The following is a 17,425-nucleotide window of genomic DNA, read 5'->3' on the forward strand; positions in this document are numbered from 1 at the left end:
AAGAAGAATCGAGAGCTTTTCCTCTATGGTCAGGAGCAAGCCAGGGATATCCACTTCCATTACTGTTATTTAACATAGTACTGGAAGTAGTAGCCACAGCTATCAGGAAAAAAAAAGAAAGAAAGAAGAAAGAAAGAAAGAAAGAAAGAAGAAAGAAAGAAGAAAGAAAGAAAAAGAAAACAAATACAAGGCATCCAAATCAGCAAGGGAGAAGTCAAACTTCCACTATTTGCAGAAGAAATGATATTCTGTATAGAAAACCCCAAAGACTCCATCAAAAAACTGCTAGAATTGACAGACAATTAAGTAATGTTGCAGGATACAAAATCAATGTGTGGAAATCTACTGCATTTCTAAATACCAATAATGAAGCAGCAGAAAGAGAAATCAGGGAATTAACCACTTTCTGACTTTCACCTCCCTTTTCTTTTTCTCTTTGTCTTTCTTTTTCTTTTTTTCCTTTTTTCTTCCTTCCTTCCTTCCTTTCTTTCTTATTTTCTTTTTTCTTTTTATAAGTTCCCCCTTTGTCAGGGACAGTGAGTTAATTCTTTCTTTGTCCCTGTATGGGCTAACATGAAGTTAGGTACCTACAAGTGGAAGATTTTTCATATTAATTTTTCTATTATCTGCCTCTTCCTATCCTTGCTTTTTCTGTTGTGGATCTTTTTATACCTGAAAGATGGAATTTAGCAGAAATAATGGCAGAACTTTCTATCTTACTACTTCCACTGCATGTCAGAAGTTAAAAACAGAGAAGGGTAGTTTTCATTTTCTGGATAGACTCTGTATTATTTCAAACTCCTCCTTAAAAGATGTATGTCCCTACAAGCGTAGACCATAGACCATACTCTGCCATTGATCTAGGCTGCATGAGGCTCAGGGCAGCTCCCAAGGCACTGGACAACACCCAGTGCAGGGGAAGTTTACAGGGATGAGAACTTGTCATTGAGAACTCCAGACCTCTATAATTCAGGACTTAAAGCCAAACTATGGGAGGTGAGACACATTTAGTTAACATTTCAGTTTACTCAAGTTTAATATATTGTGCTTTCTGCCCTAGCCAGTGGCAGCTCTAGAAGGTAGCAATACATCCTGAATGTTATCAGATACCCTCAAGGCTGTTGTCAGCCATCCTCACCAGGACCATCCCCTCCTTTTTTCATATGTTTAAACTTTCCTGGAAACTTACTCCTTTCCCAGTCTTAAAAATAGATTCCAGACTCTCCTAACCTAAAATAATATGACATAATTAGTTGGCAATGAAAGCAGATACACAGGTGTAAGATGGGTCTGAGTAAGACTTAAGACAATAGGACTTGCACAAAGCCCGGCTTGAGTGGAGTAATTCGTAACATCTATTGTTTTTGGAAACAAAACAAAACAAAATAACTGTTTACATGTGAGTGGTCTAGCCATTGCTCTACTTTAGATATAAAAGTATTTTCATTTCACTCTCTCAAAATGAACTGATGATTGCAAAAACATTTGCATTAAAAATTGCTTCTTTGGTTTGAGGGAGGCAGGGAATATACTCACATGGGACACACACACACACACATACCAGTTTTACCTAGGTATTTTAACCACAAGCAGATACCTCAAATACAACCTCATATGGATATCCAAAAGCTCCTGGGAAAAGTGAGGCAGCTTTGATGTTGGCTTTTGCTTCCCTTGTGGAGAGTTGCCGTTTAAATGAAGGAAAGCAGATTGTTTTATGGGTGGTTATTCTCTTGCAGCAGAGGTCAGCAAGAATAGTTATGCATAGTCCCAATGATTGTGCACTCACTCCTTTATGGGCTGTAAGCTTGATCTTTCTTGCTCCTTCTGCCTGGACAAGCAGAGCAGTGTAAAGACTGGTAACCCCAGAGGGTGGTACGAGTTGCTGGTCCAGTGCATGGGCCATGAGGTCATTGTAATGATCTCTTTGTCCTCTCTGCATATCCTTAAGAATGGACTCAAAGATCTGTCACAGTATATCTACCAGGGAAAGAATATTCTCCGGATGAAAGCTGTGGGCTCTATAGTATTACAGTAATTTTAGTGACTGAGGCTATACAGAAAAATATGTACCTTTCCTTCTTCAAACTTCTGAATAAGTAAAAATGGAGAGGTTCTTGGAATGTGAGCTTTTAAAAACTCTCCTGGAAATTCTTGAGAACTGCATGACCCTGGAAATAGTTAGCAACTAGGTATTTAATCTGACCTTATACCATAATCTTGAATTTTCTTGACCATTTTCTTAAAAGTGGTCTATCTGGACCATTTTATTTTGAATAGATATATTTGACAAGTCCTACCTTACATGACTAGATGATAATTTGGAAGCATTATCTAGTGATCTGTATATGTGGATGTATTTGGGGGAGGATGAAACATCAAATGTATTTGAGAAAGGAAGGTTCTGAATTTCCATACACCTGAAACTCGGGAAGGAATCAGTAGAGTTAACTGAACGTGATGCCAGAGGCAGAAGAGCCAACCCTGAAGCTACCACAGTTCTTTAATAGTTTTAGAGACATTCAGATTGTCCTGTGCCTCTCAGAAGGTTTCAAAGATTATCTGAGAGAGGAGAGCTGATGTATCTGAAGTATGTTTACCACAGCTGAAAAGCTCCATGATGACTAAAAAACTGAACTCCAGCTGCAGATGTGGACATTTTGTTGGACATGCCCTTTCAGTGGCCACAGCCAAGTGAAGACAAGTTAAATTTCAGAAGATGCTGAAATTTTATTTCTTGGAAAAGAAGAAAGTCCATGGAGAAGGTATCTTTCCATGAAACTAGGATATGTTTTTGCTTATACAAAAACTAGATTTTAAGCCCATAAGCCATGCAAGATCTACCTATGAACCTAAAGGGGGGAAAAAGGAAGAATTTTGACTTCACTGAACTTTAAACCTGAAATGACTCAGAAAATACTGCAGCACTTCAGTTTAACCAGAAATGACTAAGATTATAGGTTCTGCCTCAAATAAAATGGGGGTTTGACAGAGAGGTTAAGTTGAGTTTGAGAAGGATAAGATAAAGACATTTTTTTCTTTTTCACACCTGAGTATATGTCTTTAAAAATGTTATACCTACCATATATTGAATTGAAACTGACCTCTCTTAAATTTCTCTTTATTGATCTTTATTGTACTTTCTGGATTCATTAAAAACACCCTTTTTCACATGATAGCTCTATAGAAATTGAAAGCTAACTCTGTTGCTTTCACAAAGTCATTTTTTTCCCAGGATACTCATGGTCAAAATAATCCAGTCGATAATCCAATTCCTTGTATCCCAAAACTTTCAGCATTTTGGTTTCATTTCTACCTATATATTAGTTTTAGACAATCCTCTTAGAACAGTGGATGACAAACATTTACTGAGGAGTTTTGTGGGGGTTTTTTGTTTTATTATTATTTACTTTTTTTTTTCTTTTTTTCAGAGGCAGAGAGAAAGAAAGAGAGAGAGAGAGTGCATGTGTGTGTGAGCAGGGAAGGGGCAGAAAGAAAGGGAGAGCACACACTCAGGGCAGAGCCCCATGCAGGTCTTGATCTCGAGACCCTGAGATCATGACTTGAGCCAAATCAAGAGTCCAGTGCTTACCACATGAGCCACCCAGGCACTTTGACTGAGGAGTTTTAAAAACAATACCAAAGCTTTGGCCCACACCACCAAGGTTATTAAGGTTACTAAGTTGGCCTGGGGTAGGACCCAGACTTGAGTGCTTTCTAAAACTTTAGATACAAGAGTCATGCACAAATGCTCTCAGAGATGAAAACCCAGACTTGAACACAGTAAGCAAGATGAGAGGAGTACAGACCTACACGATCATTTCCCTCTTCCTGGATATTAGTTCTTCATTAAGGCTCCCCAATACAGCATGTTTTTCCCTTGGCAACCACCTAGCTAATTGTACCACCTATCATCTAATTTACCTTTCCTCCACGCTTTTCTGCTGGTGAAGTTGATTGGGGTACTCATTGTGTCCACTGTGTCTACCACACTGTGTCACTCTCAGTGTCCTACACCAAAATGATATAGTTATAAATCGTTTCATGGGGGAATTTACAGTCTGGTAGGGAAGGCTGATAAACAGATGACTTTGGTGCAATGAAACAACTTCTATGAGAGATAAAGTTACTCCAGGGATATGGTAAGAGTGAAAGCAGAAGAAAAGTTGGATATACAGGGGCGCCTGGGTGGCTCAGTGGGTTAAGCCACTGCCTTCGGCTCAGGTCATGATCCCAGGTCCTGGGTTCAAGCCCCACATCGGGCTTTCCGCTCGGCGGGGAGCCTGCTTCCTCCTCTCTCTCTGCTTGCCTCTCTGCCTACTTGTGATTTCTCTCTGTCAAATAAATAAATAAAATCTTAAAAAAAAAAAAAAGTTGGATATACATCTAAAGCTGGGAAAATTCTGGACCGGAGTCTGAAAAGTATAAGCCAGGTGGTAACCATTCCTGAAAAAACTGATCATCGAAGTATGACGGCTTCAAAATAAGAAAAAAAAAAAGGGGGGGGGTCCCAGGGTAATTCAACTAAATATAACAATCTAAAACTCTAAAACTCCTGGTCTGTTTACCTAACACTCTGACTTATACCTACTATATCGGTATTTCACAAACTGCAATCATGAGCGGACTAATTATCTGGAGACATTGGTAGAGGACAGATCCCAATTTCATAAGCCTAGGATGGGGTCTGAGACTCTACATTCATGAAAACTGAAACTAATATCACTGATCTAGAGATTATTGCCTTGCAAAGGAGTGTGGAAACACCATGAAAGAAAGGAAGGTGCCATGTTATAAATGGGGGTAACGAAAAGGTAACTAATTCTCAGAAAGAAATCAACAGAGCACAGTTTTGGAAGCCTCATCAGCACAGTAAGAAAGGAAATTTTCACTAATTAATTTTAATTTGCTACCAAATCATCATCAACACAAATTATTAGACAGATTCATTGCATAAATGGATGTTCATTGGTTTGGTAAATGGAACCTGTGTAGGCTTCTGTGCTACCCATCCATCAATCCATTTCCTTGTCATCCTTTCCAAGGTAGAGTTTTAGTGATAGGCCCACATTTCTTTCATTTCACACATGAGTCCATTTCAATGAGAGAAGCAACAAATAGGAAGTATAAATATGGATCTGGTATATGATTCAAAAAGACTGTCTGCCAGACCTTCTCATTCAGTTCCTATTCTCTCCAGCTAATTTATCCTACATGGGAATTCATGTGCATGTCAAGGAATATTGGAACAGATTGAAACAGAGCCTTCCATCCAATTTCGCTGCAGATTTCAAGTGGCAGTGCAGGATGGCTTGGGCAAAATTTTCCCAAAAGCCTACATCGGTTCACATTGGGATACCTACTCAATTTCAGATATATCGAATATTTAACAACATGTCACTGTTTGAAACTCAAAAAGACTGCTCCCAGGGTTTCACAGGCTCCTTCTGGTTCTCTGCTCCTTTTGCCACAAATAGTAATGGTATTCCTATTATTCTGCTTGTCAGTTGGACTTTTCCTGTGCCATGTGGTAGAATTCTGCTAAAAATTTCTTTATGTGACCTAGGTTCAGAGCTCAGTTGGATTGATTTAATTAGCAGTCTCTAATGGGTAGTGAGGGCAGAAGCACTCATGGAATATCTTAGAAGTATAAAAATTTGGTTCTCATTCCGGATATGCTGCATCAGAATCTCTCATCTGTTAAAAAAAAAATAAACAAAACAAACCCTATAGTGGGTGATTTCAGTACAGACCACTGGTTAAGAAACCCTGGATTAGATAAAATGATTTTTTAAAAAAAATATGGGTTGTTAAACTTCATCTTAAAAAATAATAAAAATATGGGTTATTAGATACTGAAATAAAGGGCAGAGGATTTTCTTTTCTGAAGAGATAGAAGATCTAAGTAGATAGTGAGAGACATTTCATATGCAGTCTAGAGCTGAGAGCTTACGGTGGGGATTTTGGACCAGCAGTCTATGGACAGTGTACCCTGATTCTAGAACATGTTCAAATCAAAAGAGTTGCAACCACAAAACATATGAATGTAGACGGCCTATCCAATCTTCTACCTTTAGGAAATAGAAAAGGACAATAAACAAAAAAAGACCATTCCTGAGTGACCAAATTATTTCTTTATAATGGTCTTCTAGGTTTTTTGGTGCTGATCTAATGGGTGATGCAGACAAAAACTTCCATTGGATGGATGTATCACATTTTGTGTATTCATTCGTCTCTTAAGGACTTATTTGTTGCTTCCTGTTTGGGGCCATTATGATTAAAGCTGCAATAAACATTCACAAGAAGGTTGTATGTAGATATTTTTTTCAAATCTTCTGGGTAAACCTGGGCATACAATTGTGGATCATATGGTAAGACTGTGTTTAATTTTGTAAGAAACTAACGGTTTTCCTAAGTTGCATCTGCATTTTCACCAGAAATGAATGCATTCCTGATGTTTCATGTCTTACCAGAATTTGGTAGTAGTGTTTAGGATTTGGGACATTCTAATAGATGTTTAGTAGTATTTCATTGTTTTAATTTGCAATTTCTTAACAACAAAAGATGTTGAGCATTTTTTCATATAATTATTTGGCATATGTAAATTTTGATGAGGTGTCTGTTCAGTTCTTATACTCTTTTTTTCAGTTGGCTTATGTATTTTATTATTGTTCAGTCTTTAACATTTATTATATATTTTGGAAATAGGTACTTCATCAGATATACATTTCGCAAAAATTTCTACTTGTCTGTGGTTTTCCTTTTTATTCTCTTAATGGTGTCCTTCACAGAGCAAAAGCTTTTAATTTTAGTAAAGTCCAATTTACCAAATTTTTCTACCATGGATGGTGTTGGTAATTATATTTGAAATCTCATTACCAAACCCAAAGTTGTAGTGATTTTCCCCTGTTTCACAAGTCTATTGTCCAATTTTAGTTAATTTGTTAATTTTTATGTAAAATGCAAGGTCTGTGTCTAAGAGAGATGTATAATATATATATTATATATATAATATATATATAATATATAATATATATATTTCAGACTTCTGGACTTCAGAGCTGTGACAGAATAACTTTGTTATTTTAAGCCACCAAGTTTGTGGTAATTTGTCATGGTACTTCTAGGAAACTAACATACAGCCCATTGTTCCAATCTTAGTAGTATTTACCCAAGTTTATCTTCCAATTCTTCTGTTGACTTTCAAATCTCTGCTATACTATTTTTAACACTCACAGTATTAATAACTCCCATCTGTCCTTTTTTATATCATTTGGTTCTATTTATTCATGTTAGTTATCTTATTATTGAGGTTATCTTCTATTCTTTTCAGTGACACTATTTTTGCCAATTTATTAATTTTTTATTAGTTGTTTTTGTCTTTCTTACTAAGAACATTACTGAAACATCTGGTGTAACCTGGCTGTATATTCATAGTTTACAGTAAGTTACTGCAAAGCTGATTGGAATCTCCATGTTTGTTAATGGTGGGTCTGACTGTTGGGTGACCAGGTGGCCATTTTTTTGGAAAATCCTGAATATCAGTGTGTGGGATGTTTTCTTTTGGATAAGTAAGTTTTTTTAGAGGCAAATTCTGCAATCTTCTGGCTAGAGATATATATACCTCAGAGTCGATGTTCTCTGACGTGGAGGTCACACTGGTCAGTGTTAGTCAATTCCTGAATGTCAGTGAACTACATCATCCTGCTCTCCAATGCCTGAGTTCCATAATTCTGCAAAAACATTCTAGTTATGATTCTCCAGGGAGTAAAACTTTCCTCACTGGTAAATAGAAAGAAGGTATATTTACTTGAGTGAAGTGGAGGAGGAAATCTCAGATAACTTTAGTCTTTCAATAATTCCTTTGGTTTTTAGCACACTTCGCACATGTGCCTTAAGAGTTTCAAAATGCTACTATGTCTAAGACCTTTCCAAAATACCAAATATGATTAGGTTTCATATATGTTGGGATCATCCTCTTCTAGCACCTATATTTCATCTTTCTCCTTTCTTCTAAATTATTCTGCACTCTTTCATCTGTTTTGCATCTACCCAAACGTGTTTAGATTCCTTCATTGCCATTGTCTGCTCTCCCATTCTCTTAGTCATTTAGGATTTGGAGCATTTATTAAAATGTCTTTTTTTTCTAACAAAAGTAAGAAACTAAATTGTTATATTAGGGTTTTTAAAGCTGTCATAAAAGGGTATGTGTAGCTACACAGTTCTATATTTACTTAAAAATCTAAATACACTCCATTTACATATGTATCTATAAAATAGTTTACCTATACATATGATGGGAAACAAGATAGAATTATATTCATCAAGATATTATATGATAGATCAAACTGAGTTTGTGCAGGATTGTGCAGGGTTTTAACTTATTCTCTTTACTTTTCTATAATTTTTAAATTGCTGAATATGAATAAGGATTAGTTTTTCAAATGCAATCTAATTTTTTTTAAAAGTCAAGGTTTTTATCTTAAAGCATTATAGTGTTCTTTGCAAAGGAAGTAGAGTCATTTATGTCAACAATTCATACTTCTTAATTATACAGTCTGAAGGACAACTACATAGGCATTTAAGACAAATAATTTGAACATAAAAACTCAAGGGCTCATACAAAGAAAATAACTTGAAGGGAATCCAGTCATACACATTTGGTATAAAGCCACTAATGTTCAAATAGAGTAAATGTATAATAAAACCCTTAAAGCCAGTTGTCTAATACGAGGGAAAACTAGCAAGCCATGTGCTTCAGTGCCTCCATTTTCTCACTTTGTTATTATTGCATCAGTATGATCCATGACATCAATAATAGATCTCAATCCTGATAAGTCCAAAATATACATTAGAATACTTCTTAACATGTTTTTCTGGGCAGCCATTAAAATGATTTGGAATTTGCAAATGAGATAACATGTATTTGTCATGCCAGCTCTAGAACAAAAGTCTGATAAGTCTTTGGGGTCAAATCTGGCTAATATTCTCTCCACTGCCCTGACTCAGTGCCCAAGTGACATAGAAATCCTCTCTATGCATCTCTCTACCTCCAAAGTATTTTGAAAAGGAAATGTTTCCAAGTCTTATTATTTCCCAGGCTCTTAATTCTTCAATATGCATTTGTGCAGAACTTTTCAATTGGTGTGAAAATGTTCATGTGTACTGAATTGCTATTTTTTATATGTCCTGATCCCTTCCTGAATTTTCCATTTTTAGTTAAGGATTGAGGTCCACTCATATCAGGTAACTTGCCTGACGTCATGTAGCTAATTAAAAATGGGCTTTTAAAAAGTGGGCTTATGGAGTTAAATTTTAGGGGCACCTGCATGGCTCAGTCAGTTAAGCATCTGACTCTTGACCTCCACCCAGGTATTGATTTCAGGGTGATGTGTTTGAGCCCACATTGGGCTCCACACTGGGAATACACTCTTAAAAAAAAAAAAAGGCAGCTAAGTTTTAAAGTATATAGGAAAAAAAAAGGGGGGGGGAGATAAGGAGGGTGTATGTGAATGGTGGGAAAGCCTCTCATTACCAAGCCCCAAATAATAGAGCTGTGAGGTAAATAGAGTTTTGAGATCAGTTTTGTGCAGATCTCAGAAGCCACACATCATAAATCACCAACTACTCCATCAGTATTTGGAAACAAATGAGTTGGAAAATTCTATAATTGCATATGATCTGTACTTGTAGAGTGGTAGCTGGGCATTCAACTCTGCCCTAGCATGCATGGTTTCCACACAATATTACAATAATTTAAAAACAGTATCTAGCATATTGGGGCTAAAGAAGTCATCACCTGCCCCTTCCCAGGAAACTTTGATTTCAACTGAAAATTTAGGTGTCACAAGAATTTTAAAACTTATAGAATCTCTTCTTCCTTGCCCAACCATTCCTGGCCAAGTTTGAATCTGCAGCACAGAAATTTTCCTCATTGATAGAATAACTTGATAACAAACACAGTTTCTTGGCTTTGCATTTGCATTGTTAGATTTTTTTTTTTTACCTTGAATGTAGCAATGGCAGTATTGCTACCAGATTTCTTTCTAATGAACATTTCCCTGGTAGTACAAGAATCCCAACTATCTGATATGTCTTGTGCCATTAAACATGGCATTTTCATTTCTAAAGGGTTTATTAGAGAGATTCAGACTTAAACAATTGTTTAAGATTTCAAACAAACTAGGAGGAAAGAGACAAAAATCAAACTTCCCTGGAACAAATTTGTATGAATAACAAATTGATAATTGGAGAGAAAAGATATCTCCAGAATCTCAACACAAAAGGTCTAAGTCAAAAGAAAGAGGACTGCAAAATCCACAAGACGGGTAGAGCAATGTCATAGACCAATACCGTAGCTAGGTTAAGACCTCAGAGTATTCCTTTCCTCATCCAAATTCTTGGTGTATAACATGCTTACAGTGACTTGTGACATGAATTTTTTTCTTGTCAGCTCTTTCTCACATACTCCATATCTAATTCATTTGTATGTCCTGTTGGCTATAAGTAAAATATATCCAGACTTTGAATACTTCTTACCAGTGTCATCTATCTCTTGCATAAAATCATGTCATTATTCTACCTCAAAACCCTTTAGTGGCTTTTTGCCTCTTACTCCACCTAAAAGCTGAAGCCCTACCATGGTCTGCAGGGTCTTATGTGATTTATTCCTTAGATGTCTTTCTGACTTAATCTCCTATTTTCTCCCTACCTTCCTGTTTTTCAGTCATTTTTTTAATATTAACATATAGTGTATTATTTGCCTCAGGGGTACAGGTCTGTGAATCATCAAGTTTTCAGTCATTTTTTATTAAGATATTTGCTCTTCCTGATTACTCCAGTGGCCATTAAGTCTGGACATTGTGTGGACATTGAATGGACAAAGAAGATGAGGTATATATACACAATGGGATATTCCCTTTCCACTTTTAAATAAGACTAGTCCTCAGCATATATGTTAAATGGGTCAAATATCTTAGGTACTTTGGTGATTTCTATCACCACTTACATCATCTGACTCTGAACATCATAGGACCTTTGCCCTGTGAAATCGCTGACAATCTCTTAGGTGTTATTCTTCCATGAGATATTCACCTTTCAACAGAAAACTCTTAAACTTGGAGATTAATGTGTCTCCAAACTCCAAAAAGAAATAGATGAGTACCACACTGCCTTGAGCACTTTGATTCACCGTTAGGCATTGTATGGAGCTGAGCTGTTTTCTCCATGTCCTTCAGTTTTTACCATGGACATGCTTACCCAGGGAAAAGTAAACTCTCCCTTCTATAAGACAAATATTGCATTTTTGTGACCTTGAAAGACCATTATTCCCATTATAGTAAGCAGCTCACCCTCGAATGGTGAGGCAGGCTGATTTGTAACAGTGGTGTCACGTGATCAGGAAGGGGATGCTTGGTTGTCTGGCTTTTTTCCATCTCCCCTCACCAGTAGGGGTGACTCCATTTGCCTTCTGTGACTATTTGCTCTTGGGCATTTGAAGTCACTCTATCTATACACATGTGTCCTTAAAATCTTAAATCTCTCTCATGCTTTACTAAGTATCAGAGATTCTTTCTTTGTTCTGTGTTTCATGTTGGAAAGTTTCTTATAGAATGAGGCTTGGAGCATTCCTGAAAATGTGTTATAAATAATTAAGGTTGACAAAGCTCCTTTCCCTTCCTTGTTTTCTGTGTGTGTATGTGTGTATGTATTTTTCTCAAAAGGCTGAGGATCTAACATTGCCACTGGGTGTCTTCAATCTTAATGATGCTTCTTCTCTGCCATTGGATGGGATGGGTTTTTTACTCTGATGATTATTATTTTGGAAACTAGGTAATATCTTCTACAGAAGAGAAGAAAGAAAGAAAGCCAAATCAAATCAAACATAAACCTCTGGGCTCTATTATGGTATTAGGCTTTATGTCCCAGAGCAGGTCAGAGCATATCTTTGATATATGAAAATTTGCCATTGCTGGGTACATTTCATTTACTGAAATGCTGTTTGAGAGCAACTTTATTAAAGATGCAAGACACTGGTACAATGCTGCTTTATTTTGTGTCACTGCTTTCATATGAAATCCTTTCACCAAACACTTTGGAGAATTAAATAATACAAGACAGGAGAGAGTGTTCTGTATAAATTATACAACACTATGGCATAAGGAATAATTTAAAGAATCAGTTAGAAAACTGATAGCTAGAGCTCATAGAAAGTGAAAGAAATAGGAGAGATTTTTCAGATTTTTTTTTAATCCAACAGAGAGTTTTTGTTATGAAGAGAAGCTTCAAGTAGTGAGGGAAATAGAGTTCCTGGTGGAATATGGGGTCGAGGTGTTACTATCCCAACGTGCAACCTTCTCCCCTTTCCACTTCCATTACATCACTTTCTAGATAGTTTCAATGCTTTTATTTTGTGAATAACCTATGAGTAACGCTAGTAGATATTCATGCCCTGTAATCATTTAATTTCCTTGAAAATTCTAAAGGTTGTTATCATATATAGAGGTGAGAATCACAGAGGTAAAATGACCTATACATGTGGTCAGTCAATAGTAAAGCAAAGTAATAAATCTTTGAGTCAGACTCAGGTCTAATTGAACCTAAAGCTTGTGCTTGCTACCACCCCAGTGAATTTAGCAGGTACTGGAATTAACAAACATCTCTCTCTGAGGATATTTCTATAGTTTTCTAATAATTCTATGAAGTCAAGCCTTCTCAGTCTTTATTCTGACATAACTCAAGAGCTTATTCATAAAAACAAAAGTAGCTGCAATGGCATAGACCTCTGAGAGGGGTACTATATACAATTTTCATTTCAAAGAAATTTTTATGTCCTTGCTTTTAAATCAACAATAAACAGTGAATGGGTATTACATAATTTGTCAAGTATACTGAGGTGACATCATCTTTTATCTTGTGACCTGCAATAAACATGAACAGATAGTAAGACAAATATTATATTCATTCTCTTCTTCCTTTCCAGCAAAAATCCTGATTGTGTTCTGGGAGAGTATATGATCACTTTTAAGAGATGAATTGGTCCAAGTCAATCATGAAAATTCTGGTTTGCAGTTTTTCAACATCTCTCACCTTGAGGAGTGAGCGTAAGTCACAGTCTTGGCCAGTGAAGCTGAAATGAAGTCTGCCAGTACTGTTCTGCTTTCTTCTCTCTTCTTCCTACTTCATATGTGGCTATGATGGCTGGAGCCACAGCATCTCTTTTGCAAAAGTGAAGGTGTACATAATAAGGACTGAATAGAAGGATCTAGATTTTGAAAACAACATTGACTAGCTACCGATCTCTAAATATTTGGTATGAGAAAAAAAAATAATAACAAGTCCTGTTTGTTTAAGCTACTGTTAGTTTGGTGGTGGTTGTTATTTATACTTGAACTCAGTCCTAACAGGTAAACATAGACAATACACATAGACTTACATAGGGAGGGAGATTATGGTTGAATTATATAGAGAGAACTGCAAGACTAGAGAGCAATAGAATAATTCCACCTGTGATCATGATTTTGGACAAAGTTGTGCTTTTCCATGATATCTAAATTGTAGATGTGACTAATAAAGTCATGCATGATTTCTAAAGGCCAGCTGGCTAAGCGACCATAGGTATTACTCATCCAGCCCATGTAATGACTACCATATTTTCTTGGCCACATGTGACTTGGCACACGTATTGGTGGGTACTTTTACACACAGCTTTGTATTGTAGGACAAGAAATAGGCTACAAGTAAGTAAATTTGTATTCTGCATCTGGAAATTCCATTTTCTAGAGAAATACATCAATCAGTATAGGCTAGATTGTGCCACAGTAAAAACAAAACAAAACAAAACAACACCCAATAAAATTAAAACAAAAAAAAAATCTCTGAGTTTAAGGGGCTTAAAAGAACAAAAGGTTTATTATTCATTCACACTAACTACCCATCATGGGTCCACTGGGAGACTTTGTTTTATGTGATCACACTAAAGGATCTAGGCAGTGGGAAGCTTCTTTTCCCTGCTTCCATATTTTCCCTGATAGGTAAATGGAGACAAGGCAATTTACACATGACTCTTAAGTTTCCAACAGAGAGTATCATTTTGCTCCATTTTTAATGGACAAAACAAGTCACATGGCCATACCATCATCATGCAAACAGGAAAATACAATCTTACCTGAAACTTTGAGGATGAAGAACAGAAAATATTTAGCAAAAAATACTAAACACTTCCTCAAACAGTGATGCTAGATCTGTCATCTCCCTTCTTTAGGGACTCATTTTCCTCATCTTTAGCAAAAATTTATTTCAAATCCTTTCTTGACTGCTCTAAACATACATAATCTCAAAGATTGAATTGTGGGACTTTTTACCCCTAATTCACTCAGCTTTGGAGCTAAACTCAGCCACTATTTGCCATCCAGGAGATGAAGACTGAGTCACTTTCTTTACCCTCAGCTCTCAGTAATTTAAAAGAACTTGGGCAGTTACAACAAGAACGTGAGTTATGGACATCTATACCTTCTCTGCCTCAACAAATTAGTGAAATGCAAAATTTCTACTTTGTCTCATTGTCTCTGGTTTCCTGTTACATGAAGGCAACAAAACAATAATTTCTTTGGACCCCCAGCACACCTTCTGCAGAACACTAGTTGGGCAATGGTGCTCTCTAACTGTGCTGGGTAAAGGGTACCCGGTATGATGGATGAAAACAGGGAAAAGTAACTGTTCTCTGAATCCAGTGTGAGGGCCTGATTTTACATAGAGGCACAGACTTCATGGAGACTTTTCATGTAATGTTTGGTGGGGATTCTGTTTCCTGATGCCCACCTATAGCTGCTATCACACTTGCCTAAACTCCTATAGATTTGTAAGGAGAGAAAACCCATATCTCCTGTTAAAATAGCATGCCACCATTAATCACAGAATTTAGAAATAATTTATAAGCTCTTGCATACTTTTGTGTGGTCCTTCAGCTGTTACTGTGAACTTCTCATGCAAAAATCTCATTGCTCTTCTAGCAAATAAATGACTTGCCTAAAATGAACGTACAAGTCACTTTGTCACCAAAACTTCACATTGAGGAGATATGTCACAGATATCAGACCATCTTTTGAATTGCCCAGATTGAAGCAAGAGCTCAGAAGCAGCAACTTCAACTGAACCAAACTTTATTACCAGCATGGCCTGATATGTTCTAATTTTTTTGCCTCAGAGGAAATGAAATTACCATCTATATGTTTATAGGACATGAGATAACAACTTGGTCTTGACATTTTTAGGTCAGAATTATTCAACCATTTTGGTTTGTTTATTTGTTTTGGTTTGTTTGTTTTTTGTTTGTGTAGTTAAGCAAAGCCCAGAATGCTTCCACCTCTACACTTTTTTTTTTTCAATTTAATTTAATTTAATTTAATTTAATTTAATTTAATTTAATGTGTGTGTGTGTGTGTGTGTGTGTGTGTGTGTTCGTGTGTTCCAAAATTCACCACATCCAGTACATACCCTCCTTAATACCCACCACCTGGCTCACCCAACCCCTCTCCCTCTCCCCTCCAAAACCCTCAGTTTGTTTCTCAGAGTCCACAGTCTCTCATGGTTTGTCTCCCCCTCCGATTTTCCCCAACTCACTTCTCCTCTCCATCTCCCAATGTCCTCCATGTTATTCCTTACGCTCCACAAGTAAGTGAAACATATGATAACTGACTCTCTCTGCTTGACTTATTTCACTCAGCATAATCTCCTCCAGTCCTGTCCATGTTGATATAAATGTTGGGTATTCATCCTTTCTGATGGAGGCATAATATTCCATTGTATATATGGACCATATCTTCTTTATCCATTCGTCCATTTAAGGGCATCTTGGCTCTCTCCACAGTTTGGTGACTGCGGTCATTGCTGCTATGAACATTGGGGTGCTTGTGGTCCTTCTTTTCACTCCGTCTGTATCTTTGGGATAAATACCCAGGAGTGCAATTGCAGGATCATAGGGTAGCTCTATTTTTAATTTCTTAAGGAATCTCCACACTGTTTTTCAAAGTGGCTGCACCAACTTGCATTCCCATCAACAGTGTAAGAGGGTTCCCCTTTCTCAATCTTATTCTTTCAAAAAACCAGCTTCTAGTTTTGTTGATGTGTTCTACTGTATCTCTAGTTTCTAATGCATTGATCTCTGCCCTAATCTTGATTGTTTCCCTTCTTCTGCATGGGGCTGGCTTAATTTATTGTTGATTCTCCAGTTCTTTAAGGTGTAAAGAGAGCTGGTGTATTCTGGATTTCTCCATCTTTTTGAGTGAGGCTTGGATGGTTATGTACTTCCCCCTTAGGACTGACTTTGCCATATCCCATAGGTTTTGTACCAACGTGTCTTCATTCTCATTGGTTTCCATGAATTGTTTAAATTCTTCTTTGATTTCCTGGTTGATCCAAACATTCTTAAGCAGGGTGGTCTTTAGCTTCCAAGTGTGAATTTCTTCCATGCTTCTTCTTGCGGTTGAGTTCCAATTTCAAAGCATTGTGGTCTGAGAATATGCAGGGAATAATCTCAGTCTTTATTGGTTGAGCCCTGATTTGTGACCAAGCATGTGGTCTATTCTGAAGAAAGTTCCATGTGCACTCAAGAAGAATGAGTATTCTGTTGTTTCAGGGTGGAATGTTCTGTGTATATCTATAAGGTCTACCTGGTCCAATGTGTCATTCAATGCTCTTGTTTCTTTATTGATTTTCTGCTTGGATGATTTGTCTGTTACTGAGGGTGGTGTGTTAAGATCCCCTACTATTAATATATTCATATCAATATGAACCTTCATCTTGATTAACAGTTGTCTTATGTAGTTGGTTGTTCCCACATTGGGGGCATAAATATTTACAATTGTTAGATCATCTTGGTGGATAGACCCTTTAAGAATGATGTAGTGTCCTTCTTTATCTTTGACTACAGTCTTAAGTTTAAAATATAATTTATCTGATATGAGAATCCTTGCCCCAGCTTTCTTTTGAAGCCCATTGACAAGAAAGATGCTCCTCCATTCCTTCACTTTCAGTCTGAATGTATCTTTAGTTGCCAAATGGGTCTCTTGTAGAGACAGGGTCCTGTCATCTTATCCAATCTGCAACCCTGTGTCATTTTATGGGAGCGTTTAGGCCATTCATATGGAGAGTAATAATTGAAAGATAAGTTTTTATTGACCTCATGTTGCTTGTTTCTATAGATTGTCTCTGGAAATTTCTGTTCTATGTCACTCTTGGGTTCCTTCTTCTTTTATAGAACCCCCCCTTAATATTTCTTGTAGTCCCGGCTTGGTGATCACAAACTCTTTCAAACCTTGTGGGTCTTGGAAGATCTTTATCTCACCATCTATTTTGAATGTCAACTCTACACCTTTATTTTAAGAGCTCTTCCTTCCTTTTTCTCCTCACTTAAACATAAGGGATG

Source organism: Lutra lutra, chromosome 14, assembly GCF_902655055.1.
Source record: "Lutra lutra chromosome 14, mLutLut1.2, whole genome shotgun sequence".
Taxonomy (NCBI): domain Eukaryota; kingdom Metazoa; phylum Chordata; class Mammalia; order Carnivora; family Mustelidae; genus Lutra; species Lutra lutra.